Raw genomic sequence first — 21,098 nt, 5'->3', positions numbered from 1 at the left:
TGTGTACCTTCTGTCATTAAGTAGTTATAAGTGACTGTTATGAATATGCATAGAATTCTACATAACACAGTACCCACCATGATGCTAAGGACCAAAATGTAAGATGGTATCTTTGCTCACCAAGACCTGGAGAAAATAAGAGAAGACCAGTTAAGTGCTAAAGAGTGAGATATTGATTTTAAGGATAATAGGATCCAGAGAATAAAGAATGTTTTGTTGGCTAGAACTCAAAGAGCTCAGAGTGAATACTCAAGAAGAAAGAAATTGAAAAGAATAAGACTTCCTGTGATTGAAAGGAATTTGTACCAAACAAATCCACACAAATTTGTAGTCCTTGAGGTAACTCATAAGATTAGATACTAGGAGGTGACCTAAGCAAGCCCTGGAGAAATCACCAGGGATCAGTAAAGAGAAAAAGAAAAATTTGGAAGGAGAATAATGCCTGAGAAGTTAAAAAATGAATTCTTTGTGAAGATACAGAAAGTCAGATTTAAGTAAAATCAGTCATTGGTTTCAGTCTGAGTCTTAGCCTGTAGAGACAGAAAACATGACAAAATTTTAAGTGAAATAACATTTGAAAGAAGAAAATTACTAGATACAGAAAAAATATTACAAAAGGGCAGGAACATATATTATTTTTTTCAGGAATGGTCATAACCATGATTGGTGGTTAAAAAAACTATTTAAGTGTTCCTCATTTATAGCTCATTAGAATATACTCAATGAGTTCTTCATTGGCACAAGATTACATAATTTGTTACTGAAAACTTTATGCTTTCATATTCAGCACAATTTAAAAGCAATTTGAGAAATTAAAGTGGAATTATTTATTGTTTCCTTTTACAAAATTTTGGCGATAACATAAATATTTAAAGTGAGATTAACACTTTTTGATTGAGATGAGAAGGCCTACAATTTAAGAAAGATCTCAAACTTCTGATTTCTAGTTGAATGTTCTTTTATTAGTAGCCCTATTTGTTCTCCATCATTCATGAATGTGTTTATATGCATAATTAAATAATATACACATATATAAAGTCTTCATATGTGCATTATATACTATAAGTAGATTTTTAAAGTAAATGCTATAGTTTTTTTAACTTTAATTTTTAAATTGTTCCTTATTCAGTACTTTTAATAAACTGCTTTATTAAGGTATGACTGACATAAAGCTGTACATATTTAATGTATACAACTTGAGTTTGGGCATAAACACACACCTATGAAAGGCTGTATATTGTCACCCTGCTTATTCAACTTATATGCAGAGTTCATCATGTGAAATGTTGTGCTGGATGAAGCACAAGCTGGAATCAAGATTGCCAGAAGAAATATCAATAACCTCAGATACACAGATGACACCACCCTTATGGCAGAAAGCAAAGAACTAAAGAGCCTCTTCATGAAAGTGAAAGAGAAGAGTGAAAAACTTGTCTTAAAATTCAACATTCAGAAAACTAAGCTCATGGCATCTGGTCCCATCACTTCATGGCAAATAGATGGGGAAACGATGGAAACAGTGAGAGAGTTTATTTTCTTGGGCTTCAAAATCACTGCAGATGGTGATTTCAGCCAAGAAATTAAAAGATACTTATTCCTTGGAAGAAAAGCTGTGACCAACCTAGACAGCATATTAAAAAGCAGAGACATTACTTTGCTGACAAAGGCCCATCTGGTCAGAGCTATGGTTTTTCCAGTGGTCATGTATGGATGTGAGAGCTGGACTGTGAAGAAAGCTGAGCACTGAAGAATGGATGCTTTTGAACTGTGGTGTTGGAGAAGACTCTTGAGAGTCCCTTGGACTGCAAGGAGATCCAACCAGTCCATCCTAAAGGAAACCAGTCCTGAATATTTATTGGAAGGACTGATGCTGAAGCTGAAACTCCAATTCTTTGGCCACCTATGCAAAGAACTGACTCACTGGAAAAGAATCTGATGGTGGGAAAGATTGAAGGCAGGAGGAATAGCGGTGACAGAGTATGGGATGGTTGCATGGCATCAGCACCTCAATGAGCATGAGCCTGACAAAGCTTCTGAGTCTGAGTTGATGATGGACAGGGAAGCCTGGTGTGCTCAGTCCATGGGTCTCAAAGAGTCAGACATAACTGAGCGACTGAACTGAACTGATGAAATCTTCATCGCCATCAAGGCCATAAATATATCCAGGGTTGTGATAACTAATTTTTCTCAACATAAATATTGCATCACCTTGGTTCAATAAAAAGTAATCTAACTGGAAGTGATCAACATGTTTTAGAGGGTCTGAGCCCAGAAGAAGTTTGAACTCTTAAATAAGTGTTCTTTAACTTCGTGGTGTTTAGGAAATCTTAAACAATGGCATAGGGATCTAAGTTTATAGAACAACCATTATCTTCTCCACCTGGAAGTTGCATTCTTAGAAGGTACTGAAGTAGCAACTGGCTCAGAAGGAGAAAAAGGAGGGAAAAAAGCGAAGAGAAAACAAGGAAGGGAACATGATCTGGGAACACTGACAAATGAAGAAGCTTCAAGTTTTTACAGTCTTTGTTGGTATCAGATGAAGAAATGTTGAGTGAGGTCATGTTTGAGCTCAGCTTGTATTAGGAAGCCAGCTCATGTGCAAGCGTACAGTTTGATTTCCTTTTCTTTTTTTAATCTAAAGTATCTCTCAAATAAATATTCTTATTTACATTCCAAAGTTCTTCAAAGTAACTGCTCCAGATTCAAATTGTGCTTGATGAGATTGCACCATCTAGAAAGAATTGCATGGTTTAAATTTGGGGTAGGAAAAAAATAAAAATAGGCAGGTGTTTTGCCTCAGAGAAGGGCAATTTTGACTGAGAAAATCCTTTGAGAACTACAAGGCACAAAGGATGGTGCTTGTGCAAACTTGTTTCTCTGCAACTTGGTAAAAGATCAGTTTTGCCTGGTTTGAGGCCAGATCCCAGCCAGCAATATCAACAGTGGTTCTTAGGGATCGACAATGGCCTTTGCAAGATTTTAGAAAACAGTTTTATTGCTGTACACTAAATATACACCAGTAAATGAACTCCACTATCTAGATAATAAACATATCTACCACCCCCTAAATTTTCCTCATGCTCCTTTATAATTCCTGCTTTCCACACCCACATGGGGGCTTCCCAGGTGGGGCAGTGCTAAAGGATTTGCTTGCCAATGCAGAAGGTGCAAGAGATTCAGGTTCCATCCCTGGGTCGGGCAGTTTCCCCTGGAAAATGAAATGGCAGCCCATGCCAGTATTCTTGCCTGGTGAATCCCATGGACAAAGAACTGGCATGTTACATTGGAGGTGACTGAGCATACACGCCGCCCCCCCCCCCCCCCACCGCCTCCACATACACACACACACATCCTCCTTCTTCATTCTTAGGCAACCATCCATCTACTTTTATCACTATAGATTAGCAGGACTTTCTAGACTTCCATGTAACTGGAATAATGCAGAATGTATTTCTTTTGGTCTGACTTGTTTTAGCAGCATACTTATTTTGAGATTCATTTGTTATAGCCTGTATCAATGGTTATATTTTTATTTCTGAATAACATGTTTGTGGCTCTACCACAGTTTGTCTGTTTATCTATTAATGAATGCTATTAATTCAGTTCAGTCACTCAGTCGTGTCCGACTCTTTGAGACCCCATGGACTGCAGCACACGAGGCTTCCCTGGTGCAAGTGTACAGTTTCCTTTCCTCCATCACCAACTCCTGGAGCCTGCTCAAACTCATGTCCATTGAGTCAATGATGCCATCCAAATATCTCATCCTCTATTGTCCCCTTCTCCTCCTGCATTCAATCTTTCCCACCATCAGAATCTTTTACAGTGAGTCAGTTCTATCATCAGGGGGCCAAAGTATTGGAGCTTCAGCTTCATCATCAGTCCTTCCAATGCATATTCAGGGTTCATTTCCTTTAGGATTGACCCATTTGATCTCCTAGCAGTCCAAGGGACTCTCAAGAGACTTCTCCAACACTGCAGTTCAAAAGCATCAATTCTTCAGTGCTCAGCTTTCTTTATGGTCCAACTCTCACATCCATACTGAATGCTATAGACTGAATGTTTGTGCTCCTCTCAAGTTCATATTTTAAAGCTCTAATACCCAGTGGGAGTATATTTTAAAATGAGGCTTCTAAATAAGTTATTAAGGTTAAATGAGGTTAACGAGCTGGATTCTGATAGAATTAGTGGCCTTATAAGTAGAGACATCAGAGGGTCCTCTGTCCCTCTCTCCGCACAGGCACAAAGAAAAGGTGAAGTGAGGACACAAGAGAAAGAGATCTATCTGCAACAGGAAGAGAGGCATCAGCAGGAACCAGCGTGGCTGGCGCTATGATATTGGACTTCCCAGACTGGAACTGTGAGAAATAAGTTTCTGTTGTTTAAGCCATCCAGTCTTTGGTATTTTGTTATGGAAGCAGGAGCAGGCTAATACAATGGATGTTTGAGCTGCTTACAGATTTTGCTATTAAAAATAAAGCTGTTATGAACATTCAGGTATCTCTTCCCTGATGGCTCAGCAGGTAAAGACTCTGCCTAGGCAATGGCACCCCACTCCAGTACTCTTGCCTGGAAAGTCCCATGGGCAGAGGAGCCTGGTAGGCTGCAGTCCATGGGGTCGCTAAGAGTCAGACATGACTGAGCGTCTTCACTTTCACTTTTCACTTTCATGCATTGGAGAAGAATATGGCAACCCACTCCAGTGTTCTTGCCTGGAGAATCCCAGGGAGGGGGGAGCCTGGTGGGCTGCCATCTATGGGGTCGCACAGAGTCGGACACGACTGAAGCGACTTAGCAGCAGCAGCAACACAGTGCAAGAGACACAGGCCATGCTATTCGATTTCTGGGTTAGGAAGATCCCCTTTAGGAGGAGATGGCAACTCACTGCAGTATTCTTGCCTGGAGAATCCCATGAACAGAGGAGTCTGGGGGGCTACAGTGAAAAGGGTCTTGAAGAGTCCGACATGACTGAGAACGCAGGCAGGCAAGAACATTTGTGTACAAGTAGAATTACCATAATTAGTAAGTAAAAATACAAGGCACTCAGTTAAATTTGAACTATTTCTAACTGCCTATGTATATGTACACTGATATAAAATAATATTACACTATACTAAAAATTATTCCTTTTTTATTTGAAATAAATTACAATAATCAAAACTATACGTTTCTTTCTTTCTTTTTATTCTTCTAATATTTCATTATCTCTCCTTAAAAGTTTGAAAATAATTTATTTGCATATAGAATTCCTTGGAGTTATAGCTTATGTTCCATTTTCATCATAAGTGGTTATGTACAATGTATTCATTTTTCTTTTTTTTTTTTTTTGCCCATTGAACATTCATGAGGGAAAACTCATTAAGCATTAGCATGAGCGGGTATACTGATTAGTCTGTCATAAAATTAACAACTCTGAAAATCAATCTTCAAATTTGATTGGTACAAACATCACAATATCAGTGTTGCACATATCTTCATTCATGCCATAACTGTGTTACCTACGTCAAGATTCTACTGCATGTCTTGATCAAGACTTTTCAAAATATCGCTTACTGATAAAAAATACTAAGATTGCCAGCAATTTTTATTCTTTTCTCTCCAACACCACATTTGATGATTCCTTTTGTTTCCATGCCAGAAGATTATTTAGAAACATCCTTGTAAAAGAATCAAATTCTTTAAAGTTGAAATAGAAGTGTTGAGTCTGTAGCTAATTTCCTGGTTTCAATCCTGGCAATGGAACTTATGGTAGAGTCTTAAGTAAATTATTTCATGTATCTGTATTTCAATGTTTTCATGGTAGTTGTATCTGGCATGCCTCTTCATACTAGTTATGCCTTGAAGAATTGTTATGAGAACTGAATTAAACAAAATTGGTGGAAAGTACTTATAAGACTTTTATGTCTCTTTATTTCTGGCACAAGGGTATTTCTCTTCTTTTAAACTCACCTTTATATTAAACAAAATTTTGTTAAATCCTGAAAAATAAAAATCCCACCCTATATTGAGGTCATTATATTACTATTACTGTTAAGACTTCCAGGGGTATAACTTTAAGAAGGTAGAGTGAGCAGAGCCTCTCTGAAAATTTATATGCTAAACTCAGTGCAGCATTTTGGAAAAATAGAATCTTGGGCACAAGGACACAGAGTTCTCGCCCTTTCTTTGCCACTATTAACTGCTCTGATTTAGGTAAATTTGTTTACATGCTTCTCAACTTTACAGAGCTCCAGAAAAACATCCACTTCTGCTTTATTGACTAAGCCAAAGCCGATGACTGTGTAGATCACAATAAATTGCAGAAAATTCTTAAAGAGATGGGGATACCAGACCAAATACCTGACCTGCTTCCTGAGAAACCTATATGCAAGTCCAGAAGCAACAGTTAGAACAAGATATGGAACAACAGACTGGTTCCAAATCAGGAAAGGAGTACATCAAGGCTGTATATTGTCACCTTGCTTATTTAACTTCTATGCAGAGTACATCATGAGAAATGCTGGACTGGATGAAGCACAAGCTGGAATCGTGATTGCTGGGAGAAATATCAAAAACCTCATATATGTAGATGACACCACCCTTATGGCAGAAAGTGAAGAACTGAAGAGCCTCTTGATGAAAGTAAAAGAGGAGAGTGAAAAAGTTGGCTTAAAAGTCAACATTAAGAAAACTAAGATCATGGCATCTGGTCCCATCACTTCATAGGAAATAGATGGGGAAACAATGGAAACAGTGAGAGACTTTATTTTCTTGAGCTCCAAAATCACTTCAGATGTTGACTGCAGCCATGCAATTAAAAGACGCTTGCTCCTTGGAAGTAAAAGACTGAGCAACTGAAATGAACTGAACTTCTCAGCTTTACACTCTAAAAAATAAAGGAATTCAAAATTGCTAAACTATTGAATGCTGAATACATTTACAAAAAACAGACGAAATCCATTTCAAAAGAGTCATGGCAAATATCATAAGAATTATTCACTTAAAGTTGGAATTCCTTTTTTTCTTTATTAGTAATGCTGTCCCCTTTAAAGACAGCTTTGACACTTAAAAGGATAAATTTTTAGTCCATTCTTTAACACATTCTACAATTTTTTTAAGCAATGGAGCACTTCAAGAACACAGTTTGCTTTTCTTTCAATTTGCATAAACTTTTCGCTAAAGAGATGTTGAAAACAACATACAAGAAAGTAATTGGCTTTACTCCGTGGATTATTTAAAAAGTCAACAAGAATTTTTGGGACTTTAGGAATTAAAGCATGATGTCAGTACTTCAAATAAGCAAGATTCCCTACATTTGTCAGAGATTCAGCAGAGTTTTGAAGACAAGAGAATGTGAGAATACAGAATACCAATAACATTACAAATATACTTGCTCAGTTCAAACAGGATAAATGAATAATATTTCATGACAATTACTTCAAAGTTAATAGAAAGCTATTTGAATATTTGAATACTATTTGAGAAACATTATGTAGAATATCCTTGAAGAAGGACAAGGCAACATACTCAAGTACTCTTGCCTGGAGAATTCCATGGGCAGAGGAGCCTGGCAGGCAACAGTCCGTAGGGTAGCAGAGAGTTGGACAAGACTGAAGCAACTTAGCATGCACACGGATGTGGAATGTAGGTCAGACACCCAACACTCTCAAGAGAATCATACATGTCTTATTTCATCTTTAAATAAACATCTTGTAACTTAACACAAGCACCCACAACAATCTAGATGTATAGTATTTTGATCATAAACAGTATGATTTCTTTCAGTTCAGTTCAGTTCAGTCGCTCAGTTGTGTCCGACTCTTTGCGATCCCAGGAATCGCAGCACGCCGGGCCTCCCTGTCCATCACCATCTCCTGAAGTTCACTCAGACTCACGTCCATCGAGTCCATGATGCCATCCAGCCATCTCATCCTCTGTCGTCCCCTTCTCCTCCTAACCCCAATCCCTCCCAGCATCAGAGTCTTTTCCAATGAGTCAACTCTTTGCATGAGGTGGCCAAAGTACTGGAGCTTCAGCTTTAGCATCATTCTTTCCAAAGAAATCCCAGGGTTGATCTCCTTCAGAATGGACTGGTTGGATGTCCTTGCAGTCCAAGGGACTCTCAAGACTCTTCTCCAACACCACAGTTCAAAAGCATCAATTCTTCAGTGCTCAGCCTTCTTCACAGTCCAACTCTCACATCCATACATGACCACAGGAAAAACCATAGCCTTGACTAGATGGACCTTAGTCGGCAAAGTAATGTCTCTGCTTTTGAATATACTATCTAGGTTGGTCATATTTTTTCTTCCAAGGAGTAAACGTCTTTTAATTTCATGGCTGTAGTCACCATCTGCATCGATTTTGGAGCCCCGAAAAATAAAGTCTGACACTGTTTCTACTGTTTCCCCATCTATTTCCCATGAAGTGATGGGACCAGATGCCATGATCTTCATTTTCTGAATGTTGATTTCTTTCATTAACTCTAAACTTGAGTGTCTCTGCAAAACATTGCTCTTGCTTCTGAAGTTTTATCTGGAAGAGATTTTATTTACAATAGACATATGAGCAAGCCTTTTCAATGACAAAAGTACTAGTATACCAGAAATTTTTCTGTTTTGTGATTACTTGCACCCCCAGTTATGCCATAATAGCAAGGAACTTTTCATTATTGCAGGGTTTTTTGTTTGTTTTTGGTTCAGGAATTTGAAAATTTGTTTGCTTTTCTGAAGTTATAATGGTTCTGGGAGAAGTATGTTCACACAAGCATTTGGGCTAAGAGACTGCTGATATGCAGTTTGGAAGGCCATTATATCTTTTGCTGTGATTATTTTATTTTCTTCATTTAAATCTTTCTTAACCAAAATATTTATTTAAATCACTTGGTTTATTACTAACTGAAAAAATTATACATTTTCTTTATGCTTAGCTGTTGGTATAAACTGATTTATATCTGATACTCCATGATTTCTGAAATTGAGTGAATAATCACTAATGCAAAAAGAGTTTCAAAAGACATTTTTCTCTCTGCATAATTGCCTACTGTTCAGTTATTCATCAAAATGTATACTTTTGTTTTGCCACTTTGGCATTGAAAAATATAAAAATAGAGAAAAGATAATATCAAGTATTGTGAACGTTGAAAATTGGTTTGATGATCTCATGAACATATGAACCTGTTACTCATAATTCCTCATAACTGATAATAAACCAAGTTGAATTGCTGAGAGGTTTATGAATCTAAAAACTAAAAATAAATTGAAGTAGTTTTGCCATTGGAATGATTAAAACGTCAATTACTATGGTGAAAAATTTAAAAAAATAGCTTTGGCTACTTAATTTTTGTAATTTATCCAAAAAATCTAAATGCAGGATATTTAGAGTATTCTGCCAATGTTAATAAAGTATACAAACCCAAATCATTTAGTACCTGTAAGACATGCATATATATGAGGTATCTGGCAATTTTATACTCAAATCTTTTTTCTAGATGTATGCTTTTACTTCTATCAGGTAAATGCCTGAGAGTAGGATGGCCAGAGCTTGTGGCAGGTATGTATTTAATGTTTGTAAACTCTCAGGTTCATTTCCAAATGCATTTTCTCATTTTGCATTTCTAGCAACATTGTATGACAACTCCTCGTCCTCCAACACTGCCTCAAAACTTGATATAGTCTTTATTTTTTAACTATATATATATATGGTCTTCCCAGGTGGCTCTAGCTATAAAGAACCGCCTGCCAGTGCAGGAAACACAAGATGAGGGTTTGATCCCTGGACGGGGAAGATCACATGGGACAGGACGTGGCAACCTACTCCAGTATTCTGGTCTGGAGAATCCCATGTTCAGAAGAGCTTGATGGGCTACAGTCCACAGGATCGCAAAGAGTTGGATACTGCTAAGCGACTAACACTTTCACTTTTATATCTTTAATAGTCCTTGTTATCAGTCATAGATACTTGGAAATTATTTTCATTGTTATTTTAATTGGAAATTCCATAAAAATTAATAATGATATTGACATCTTTCCATGTGTTTAGCTTATTTGTCATTCTTATATTTATCTACCTCACTAAGTGTCTATTCAAACAACTCACTCATTTTTTTACTTGGATATTAGTTTTTTTTTTTTTTTAATCAGCATCTTAGAGTCTTTATGTATCCTGAATATAAGTTATTTATGTGATTCACAAATATTTTTTCTCAGTGACTCATCTTTTCTTTCTCTTAAAAATATTTTCCAAAGAGCAGAAGCTTTAAATTTTCCTACCACTTTGCATTCCTGGGAATGATTTTCCTTGTTGGGTGTTAGAGATTATTGTAGACTTACAAATATTCTTAAGTCTTAGCGTGGAGTGCAGTTCAATTACTTTAAATGGTTTAAAACTTTCTAGTCTTTCTTGCAATATTTGTTAGATGAGACCAGAGCAAAAGTCAGCCTAAAAGCAATGTTTCTTAAATATTTTTCATAATCCTCTATGAAGCCATTTTATATGGGATTCCTTTTTTTGCATTCTTTCTTTTTAAAAAATATTTATTTATTTGTTTGGTTGTGCTAGGTCTTAGTTGAGGCATGCTTAATCTTAACTCTTTGCTGTGGCATGTGGGGTCTTTATTTGAAGCATCCAAACACTTAGCTGTGGCATGTGAGATCTAGTTCCCCGACCAGGGATGGAACTTGGGCCATCTATATCGGGAGAACGGAGTCTTAGCCACAGGAGCACCAGAGAAGTCCTATGAAGCCTTTTTAGATTTTTTTTAAATCACCCTCTTCTCATTAAATTTTAATGCCACAAATATGCATCACTTCAATTTATATACTGTGGCCCTTTAGAGGTAAAGAAAACGTTTTGATATCTAAGATTTTCTTGACTCTTAAGAACTGATTTTCAATCCCTTGAAAGTGATTTGCCTCTGTTGAAAATATGTGATCTGGTAATAATTATTTACACTACTGAAGCCAAGTCTTTCTCTGTTACTCTGCCCAAGGCTTTTGAATCATAAGAATTTCTATCCATCTGCTGGGAATGGACACTGTTCCCAGCCTTCTGTCAATGCCAGCCACAGTTACCTTTAAACCTCTTGAGTTCTTTTCTTGGTTTTGAGTGGTTACTTCACACTTGTGCACTGGTTTGCCCTTAGATGAATATTTATGGTGAGGGCCTTGAAGATCTCTAGAGTTCTCCTTCTAGGCAGCACTTTCCTATATTCTGCTCTACCAACTCTAGGTATTTTGCTTTTTCAGAATCTCAGATGCATCACCTCAGATGATCTACTGAGTTTTATCTGTATTTTCCCTCTTTGTTTCTCCTGAAAATTCTCTCAAGGCACTAATGTGGCACAATCATAAGATTCCCCTCATTTGTATCTCATTCTCAGGGAGTGGTATTCTTCATTGCCTGATGGGATGTCTTGAAACCATTGCTTTTTATATTTGATGTATTTTGTTTGTTTCAGGTGTGAGGGCAAATCAGGTCTCAGTTCAGTCAGTTCAGTCGCTCAGTCATGTCTAACTCTTTGCGATCCCATGGACTGCAGCATGCCAGGCTTTCCTGTCCATCACCAGCTCCCAAAGCTTGTTCAAACTCATGTCCATCCAGCGGGTGATGCTATTCAACCATCTTATCCTCTGTCATCCCCTTCTCCTCCTGCCTTTAATTTTTCCCAGCATCAGGGTCTTATCCAATGAGTCAGTTCTGTGTATCAGGTGGTCAAAGTATTGGACTTTCAGCTTCAAGGTTTTGAAATTGTAATTCAAGACAAAGTTTGTAAAAAAGGCAAAAGTTTAAGAATTAACCTTTTAAACTCCTTCATTCCAGGAATCAGCTCAAGAAAGGACTTACCATTCCTCTGCCTACCCTTTCTGTGAATGTTTTTTATAAACAAACAATTCTTAAGACCTGCCCATGCATATAGGTAGTAGGAGCAGGTGTTAAAATACTCAAAATCAGTTTCACCCACGAACAATAAAATCTGTTCAGATAATGAAATGTCCTTGGAAAAATTTATTCCTTAGTAAACAAAATAAACTCAACACTGAAAAACCTCAAAAAACAATAATGGGAGCTTAATTTAGCATGAAGATTCCCACATAGCCATGAAATTGACCTCACACAGGTGAAAACACAACAGACCCCAAATATTAACACAAGGAGTCTCAAATATCTTTGTACAAGTTTTTATGTGGACATAAGTTTTCAACCTGTTGCTTCAATAATACGTGAACCATGAACTTCCAGATATTCAAGCTGGCTTTAGAAAAGGCAGAGGAACCAGAGATCAAATTGCCAACATCTGCTGGATCATCAAAAAGGCAACAGAGTTCCAGAAAAAACATCTATTTCTGCTTTATTGACTATGACAAAATATTTGACTGTGTGGATCACAACAAACTGTGGAAAATTCCGAAAGAGATGGGAATACCAGACCACCTGACCTGCCTCTTGAGAAATCTGTATGCAGGTCAGGAAGCAACAGTTAGAACTGGACATGGAACAATAGACTGGTTTCAAATAGGAAAAGGAGTACCTCAAGGATGTATATTGTCACCCTATTTATTTAACTTATATGCAGAAACATTTAACATTATGAGAAACACTGGGCTAGATGAAGCACAAGCTGGAATCAAGATTGTTGGGAGAAATGTCAATAACCTCAGATATGCAGATGACAACACCCTTATGGCAGAAGATGAAGAACCAAAGAGCCTCTTGATGAAAGTGAAAGAGGAGAGTGAAAAAGTTGGCTTAAAGCTCAACATTCAGAAAACTAAGATCATGGCATCGGGTCCCATCACTTCATGGGAAATAGATGGGGAGACAATGGAAACAGTGGCTGGTTTTATTTTGAGGGGCTCTAAAATTACTGCATATGGTGACTGTGGCTAAGAAATTAAAAGACACTTACTCCTTGGAAGGAAAGTTATGACCAACCTAGACAGGATATTAAAAAGCAGAGACATTACTTTGCCAACAAAGTCCGTCTCAGTTCAGTTCAGTTCAGTTCAGTTCAGTCGCTAAGTCGTGTCTGACTCTTTGCAACCCCATGAATTGCAGCATGCCAGGCCTCCCTGTCCATCACCAACTCCCAGAGTTCACTCAGACTCACGTCCATCGAGTCAGTGATGCCATCCAGCCATCTCTTCCTCGGTCGTCCCCTTCACCTCCTGCCCCCAATCCCTCCCAGCATCAGAGTCTTTTCCAATGAGTCAACTCTTCGCATGAGGTGGCCAAAGTACTGGAGCTTCAGCTTTAGCATCATTCCTTCCGAAGAAATCCCAGGGCTGATCTCCTTCAGAACGGATTGGTTGGATCTCGTCTTGTCAAGGCTATTGTTTTTCCAGTAGTCATGTATGGATGTGAGAGTTGGACTGTGAAGAAAGCTGAGCACTAAAGAACCGATGCTTTTGAACTGTGGTGTTGGAGAAAACTCTTGAAAATCCCTTGGACTGCAAGGAGATCCAACCAGTCCATCCTAAAGGAAATCAAGGAAATCAGTCCTGAATATTCATTGGAAGGACAGATATTGAAATTGAAACTCCAATACTTTGTCCACTTGATGGGAAGAACTGACTCATTTGAAAAGACCCTGATGCTGGGAAAGATTGAAGGCAGAAGGAGAAGGGGACAACAGAGGATGAGATGGTTAGATGGCATCATCGACTCAATGGACATGAGTTTGAGTAAACTGAGAGCTGGTGATGGACAGGGAGGCCTGGTGTGCTGCATTTCGTGGTGTCACAAACAGTCAGACATGACTGAACAACTGAACTGAAGTTTTCAATTCATTTGAATAAACACCAAGGAATATGATTATTGATAGTGTGGTAAGTGCTTTGTAAGAAACTGCCAAACTGTTTTCCAGTTTACTCTTGTAAAACTCTCAATTTCTAAAACAAGAAGACATCATTTCACAGCTATTTGAATGTATAAAATCCAAAAGGAAAAAAAAATGCCAACACAAAATGCTGGCAAGGAAGTGGAGAAATAGAAGCTCATGCACTGCTGTTAAAAATGCAAAATGATATAACTACATTGGAATACAGTTTGATTTCTGGGAGACCAGCATGAGGGTTGAGGGGGTATGTGGAAACTCTGTAAGTTCTACTCAATTTTTCTATACACCTAAAACTGATAATTTTTAAAGTCTCTTAAGAATATGAGGACTTCACAGGGACCTGAAAATCTGCTTTGCTGTGGTAGTAGGAGACTTTCTCTTCTTTCTATGGTATGTGTTCCAGGATAAATCAATTTTCCCACTACCAAATACTACAACATCAAGCACTTGAACTTCAATACTGCAGTCCTATATCCTGTTTTTGAAATGCAATAATGAATATTCACACATAATTACTACAGCTACCATATAACTCATTTCCTTCTCCATTTTGAGGATTAGAAGAAACAAAAAATTCCAGTAAAAAGAAACCAATAATTCACTCACAGAGCTCAGGCTGGAGCAGAGAATATCTTCCCTCTCAGTCCAGGGCTATTATATGTGTGTGTGTATATATATATGTGGTGTTGGAAAAGACTCTTGAGTCCCTTGGACTGCAAGATTTAACCAGTCCATTCTAAAGTAGATGAGTCCTGGGTGTTCTTTGGAAATGAAACTCCAGTACTTTTGCCACCTCATGCGAAGAGTTGACTCATTGGAAAAGACTCTGATGCTGGGAGGGATTGGGGGCAGGAGGTGAAGGGGACGACAGAGGATGAGATGGCTGGATAGCATCACCGACTCGATGGATGTGAGTCTGAGTGAACTCTGGCAGTTGGTGATGGATAGGGAGGCCTGGCATGCTGTAATTCATGGGGTCACAAAGAGTTTGACAGGACTGAGCGACTGAACTGAACTGAACTGATATATATATTCAGTGAGATGTTCATCTATACTAATTCCTTCTAGATCCATGGCATTCATGAGAGATACAATTTATAGTTGTTTTTTTTTTTTCCAAATCCTAAAAATCACTGAAAACATCCTAACTAGGATGAGCATCACAATAACATTTGAAAGTATTGTGTAAGCTAATGAATGCCTAGAACCAGCCCTCAGATATTATGATTCTGTAGGTTGAGATTTTTGCCTTGACATTTATATAGTTCTTGGATTGAAACTCTGCACTAAATCCCCAAATTATCTCCATTACATTAAGAGGAATATAACCGAGAAATTTTTGTAATAACTTTGGACTCAACATATTAATATGGGATTGATACAAAGACACTATATTTGCTTGTGAGGTAAAATTTCAAGTGTTGCACAATTGAGCACACAGTTACCTGCTAAACAAACAAAGTGAAGGTGATGCTGATGCAGTTCAGTACATGTTTGACATGGATGGGTGCAAGGCAATATACAGTACTGCAGGGGAAGAAGCCAGTTAATAGCATCACTTTCTTCTGGGTCATCAGCATCAACCTATATACAAAAAGGAAAGGAGGGAGATGGGAAGAGAAGGAAAACAGCTGTAACTATAATGTGAAGGACCAACGAAGAGAACAACTTAAAACTCCAGGTTCAGTCTTTACAAAAACATTACTGCCGCAAGGCATCCATATAGAAGAAGAGAGGAATAGACTCTTCCTCTTGGTGATGGCAAGCTTCTGGAGGAGCATATGCTGTGAAAATACTGTTAAGGGCCATTTGGAAAATACAATCTGCCTTGAAACATTAATTTTTTATATCTCTCGGGGATAAATGTAGCTACTCAGGACTCAGAAGTTTTAGATATATTTTAGATCAAAATTGCTTGTACATCTAATATTTTTACTTGATTAGTTATGTGAACAGCTGCTTAGTTAAGATTTCCTAGGTATTTAAACTCTAAACTTAAAGAAATCTGTTTATTCACCTTATTTTACAGAATTTATTATATTTGAAAATATCTTAAGTTTCTGTCATTTTAAACTGTTAAATGTAACATATAACAAGCTTGCAAAGTACTTGCCTCAGAAACTTAGTTTATATCTGATACAAGAAGTGTGATTTCCAAAGACAGTTATGAGGTTTTTTATTGCTATTGTTATTAAAATTCAGTATAACATATTTAAGTTACTATTTGAATCTACTGTAGTTTCATGATAATTCAATATAATGTCTCTTAGAGCAGTAACAAAGGAGAATATAATTGGTTTGTATTTCTTTTTAGGGGATATATTGTAACTGTAATGGCATTCTTCTTTGAAGTAGAAGCTTCCCATTTGTTTGTTGGACAGGTTACTTGTAACGTTTTGTTTTGCCATTAAAAAAAATTTTTTATAGCCTCCAATTAAAATAAATAAAATTATATGAAAAAAGTAATAATAATTGTGTGCTTTTAGTTATTCCTGGGAATCCTAGAAAAGGATAACATCTAGCTGGGCAATATTTTACAATATAATTGCATGTAAGATTTTCATCAAGTTTTTGAATTGGATGTGGTTTATCAGATAAAAGATTTCAATCAAATTAAAATCATCTGAATTTTTTTTTCTTTACAACTGATTTTCATTTCTGTCTTGAAATCAATTATATGATCATAACAATGATCAATAAAATGATCAAACTATCTACTATTTGATGATACTATCTATAATTGAGACTTTATCATAGTCTCATACAGACCTTCCACATCTCACCAAAATGGGTTTTGTAACATTTAGATACTGTGAGTAATAAAATAATTTTTTATTATCCATTTTTCTCAAATTTTATAAAAATATAGACTTCAGCATCGTATATAAATGTGATAGGACTAAATGGTGAACTTAGGTTATTTAAAAGAACAAAACTTGGGAATTTTTCCAAATAGTCTAGCCTAAGTCACTGAATGAAACATGTTTACACACTACACCAAACCCTTAAATTTTCTTAGTTCAATGCTATCTAAAATACTATATGCCAGTACATGTTAGAGTTACAGTCAGGGTGGCTCAGATGGTAAAGCATCTACCTAAATGTGGAAGACCCAGGTTCAATCCCTGGGTTGGGAAGATCCTATGGAGAAGGAAATGGCAACCCACTCCAGTACTCTTGCCTGGAATATCCCATGGATGAAGGAGCCTGGTAGGCTACAGTCCATGGCGTGGCAGAGTCGGACACGACTGAGCGACTTCGTTTCATTGAAGTAAACGACACTAAAATTGCACCACTCCTTACTATATTAATTTTTTTCAAAATTCATGAATGGTCTATGTTTTAAGACAGTTATGATCTAGGAAAATATTCCAGAAATTTAATCTTTCTAATTCACTAAATTTCAATTCCTATTTTTCAAGCTCAGTTCAGTTCAGTTGCTCAGTCATGTCCGACTCTTTGCGACCCCAGGAATCACAGCACGCCAGGCCTCCCTGTCCATCACCAACTCCCAGAGTTCACTCAGACTCACGTCCATCGAGTCAGTGATGCCATGCAGCCATCTCATCCTCTGTCGTCCCCCTCTCCTCCTGCCCCCAATCCCTCACAGCATCACAGTCTTTTCCAATGAGTCAACTCTTTGCATGAGGTGGCCAAACTACTGGAGTTTCAGCGTTAGCATCATTCCTTCCAAAGAAATTCCATCTCCTTCAGAATGGACTGGTTGGATCTCCTTGCAGTCCAAGGGACTCTCAAAAGTCTTCCCCAACACCACAGTTCAAAAGCATCAATTCTTTGGCGCTCAGGCTTCTTCACAGTCCAACTCTCACATTGATACATGAACCCTGGACAAACCATAGCTTTGACTAGACGGACCTTTGTTGGAAAAGTAATGTCTCTGCCTTTAAATATGCTGTCTAGGTTGGTCATAACTTTTCTTCCAAGGAGTAAGCGTCTTTTAAATTCATGGCTGCAGTCACCACCTGCAGTGATTTTGGAGCCCCCCAAAATGAAGTCTGACACTGTTTCCACTCTTTCCCCATCTATTTCCCATGAAGTGATGGGACCAGAATCTTCGTTTTCTGAATGTTGAGCTTTAAGCCAACTTTTTCACTCTCCTTGTTCACTTTCATCAAGAGGCTTTTTAGTTCCTCTTCACTTTCTGCCATAAGGGTGGTGTCATCTGCATATCTGAGGTTATTGATATTTCTCCCAGCAATCATGATACCAGCTTGTACTTCTTCCAGTCCAGCCTTTCTCATGATGTACCCTGCATAGAAATTAAATAAGCAGGTGACAATATACAGCCTTGATGTACTTCTTTTCCTATTTGGAACCAGTCTGTTGTTTCATGTCCAGTTCTAACTGTTGCTTCCTGACCTGCATATAGGTTTCTCAAAAGGCAGGTCAGGCAGCTGCAACAGTGCGCAGAGCACGGCCGAGAGGAGCTGCCCCACATCCGAGGTCAGGGGCAGAAGCCGGGAGGGCCCCATGCCCAAGAGGCGGTGGCTGAGAGGAGCTACCCCACGTCCGAAGAGCGGTGGCTCCATGGACTCCTGAAGGGCTTAGAGGAGCTATTCCACGTTCAAGGTCGGGAGGGGCGGTGGTGAGAAGATATCCCTCATCCAAGGAAAGGAGCAGTGGCTGTGCTTTGCTGGAGCAGCCATGAAGAGATACCCCACATTCAAGGTAAGAGAAGCCCAAGTAAGACTGTAGGTGTTGCAAGAGGGCATCAGAGGGTGGACACACTGAAACCATAATCACAGAAAAATAGTCAATCTAATCAAACTAGGAACACAGCCTTTTCTAACTCAATGAAAGTAAGCCATGCCCTGTGGGGCTACCCAAGATGGGTGGGCATGGTGGAGAGGTCTGACACAGTGTGGTCCACTGGAGAAGGGAATGGCAAACCACTTCAGTATTCTTGCCTTGAGAACCCCATGAACAGTATGAAAAGGCAAAATGACCAGATACTGAAAGAGGAACTCCCCAGGTCAGTAGGTGCCCAATATGCTACTGGAGATCAGTGGAGAAATAACTCCAGAAAGAATGAACGGATGGAGCCAAAGCAAAAACAATACCCAGCTGTGGATGTAACTGATGATAGAAGCAAGGTCCGATGCTGTAAAGAGCAATATTGCATAGGAACCTGGAATGTCAGGTCTATGAATCAAGGCAAATTGGAAGTGGTCAAACAGGAGATGGCAAGAGTGAACATCAACATTCTAGGAATCAGTGAACTAAAATGGACTGGAATGGGTGGATTTAACTCAGATGACCATTATATCTACTACTGCAGGCAGGAATCCCATAGAAGAAATGGAGTAGCCATCATGGTCAACAAAAGTCTGAAATGCAGTACTTGGATGCAATCTCAAAAACGACAGAATGATCTCTGTTCATTTCCAAGGCAAACCATTCAATATCACAGTAATCCAAGTCTATGCACCAACCAGTAACGCTGAAGAAGTTGAAGTTGAACAGTTCTATGAAGACCTATAAGACCTTTTAGAACTAACACCCAAAAAAGATGTCCTTTTCATTCTAGGGGACTGGAATGCTAAAGTAGGAAGTCAAGAAACACCTGGAGTAACAGGCAAATTTGGCCTTGGAATACGGAATGAAGCAGGGCAAAGACTCATAGAGGTTTGCCAAGAAAATGCACTGGTCATAGCAAACACCCTCTTCCAACAACACAAGAGAAGACTCTACACATGGACATCACCAGATAGTCAACACAGAAATCAGATTGATTATATTCTTTGCAGCTCTATACAGTCAACAAAAACAAGACCAGGAGCTGACTGTGGCTCAGATCATGAACTCCTTATTACCAAATTCACACTCAAATTGAAGAAAGTAGGGAAAACCGCTAGACCATTCAGGTATGACCTAAATCAAATCCCTTATGATTATACAGTGGAAGTGAGAAATAGATTTAAGGGCCGAGATCTGATAGATAGAGTGCCTGATGAACTATGGAATGATGTTCATGACATTGTACAGGAGACAGGGATCAAGACCATCCCCATGGAAAAGAAATGCAAAAAAGCAAAATGGCTGTCTGGGGAGGCCTTACAAATAGCTGTGAAAAGAAGGTATAGTTTAGACCCCAATAAATACTCACAAGGCTTCCCTCATAGTTCAGATGATAAAGAATCCACCTGCAATGCAGGAAATCTGGGTTCAGTTCTGGGTTGGGAAGATCCCCTGGAGGAGGGCATGGCAACCCACTCTAGTATTCTTGCCTAGAGAATCTCCATGGACAAGAGGAGCCTGATGGGCAACAGTTCATGGGGTTGCATAGAGTCGGACATGATTGAGCAACTAAACACAGCAGCAAATACATACAAAAGCAGTACCCAATTCTCTCAGCAAATTTCCTACACAGTTTTTAAGAAATCTGACTACATATATGCCCATTATGAAACACTAATCTAACTCTGAGCTCCTTTGACTAAAACAGACTTAGAAAAGTTTGCTTTGGCCTTGACCATATCCTTTTTATTCTTTAATTTAAATAATATCTGTTAAATATTATAATTAAAATATCAATTCAGTTCAGTTGCTCAGTCATGTGCAACTCTTTGAGACCCCATGGATTGCAGCAAGCCAGGCTTCCCTGTCCATCACCAGCTCCCAGAACTTGCTCAAATTCATGTCCATTGAGTTGATGATGCCATACAACCATCTCATCCTCTGTCATCCTCTTCTCCTCCTGTCTTCAATTTTCCCAGAATCAACGTATTTTCCAGTGAGTCAGTTCTTCGCATCAGGTGGCCAAAGTATTGGAGTTTCAGCTTCAGCATCAGTCCTTCTAATGAATATTCAGGACTGATTTCCTTTAGGACTGACTGGTTGGATCTCCTTGCAGTCCAAGGGACTCTCAAGGGCCTTCTCCAACACCACAGTTCAAAAGCATATAGTCTTAGTTATTATAGTTAATACAATTTAAATCTTATACTATGAAATGTAATTTTATATAAAATATACTTTATATATTTGTATAGACCATTCAGGTATGACCTAAATCAAATCCATTATGATTGTACAGTAGAAGTGAGAAATAGATTTAACGGACTAGATCTGATAGATAGAGTGCCTGATGAACTATGGAATGACGTTCGTGACATTGTACAGCAGACAGGGATCAAGACCATCCCCATGGAAAAGAAATGCAAAAAAGCAAAATGGCTGTCTGGGGAGGCCTTACAAATAGTAGTGAAAAGAAGAGAAGCAAAAAGCAAATGAGAAAAGGAAAGATAGAAGCATCTGAATGCAGAGT

The sequence above is a fragment of the Oryx dammah genome, unplaced genomic scaffold (genome assembly GCF_014754425.2).
Source record: "Oryx dammah isolate SB20612 unplaced genomic scaffold, SCBI_Odam_1.1 HiC_scaffold_22, whole genome shotgun sequence".
Classification (NCBI taxonomy): domain Eukaryota; kingdom Metazoa; phylum Chordata; class Mammalia; order Artiodactyla; family Bovidae; genus Oryx; species Oryx dammah.
This window is presented reverse-complemented; position numbering follows the sequence as displayed.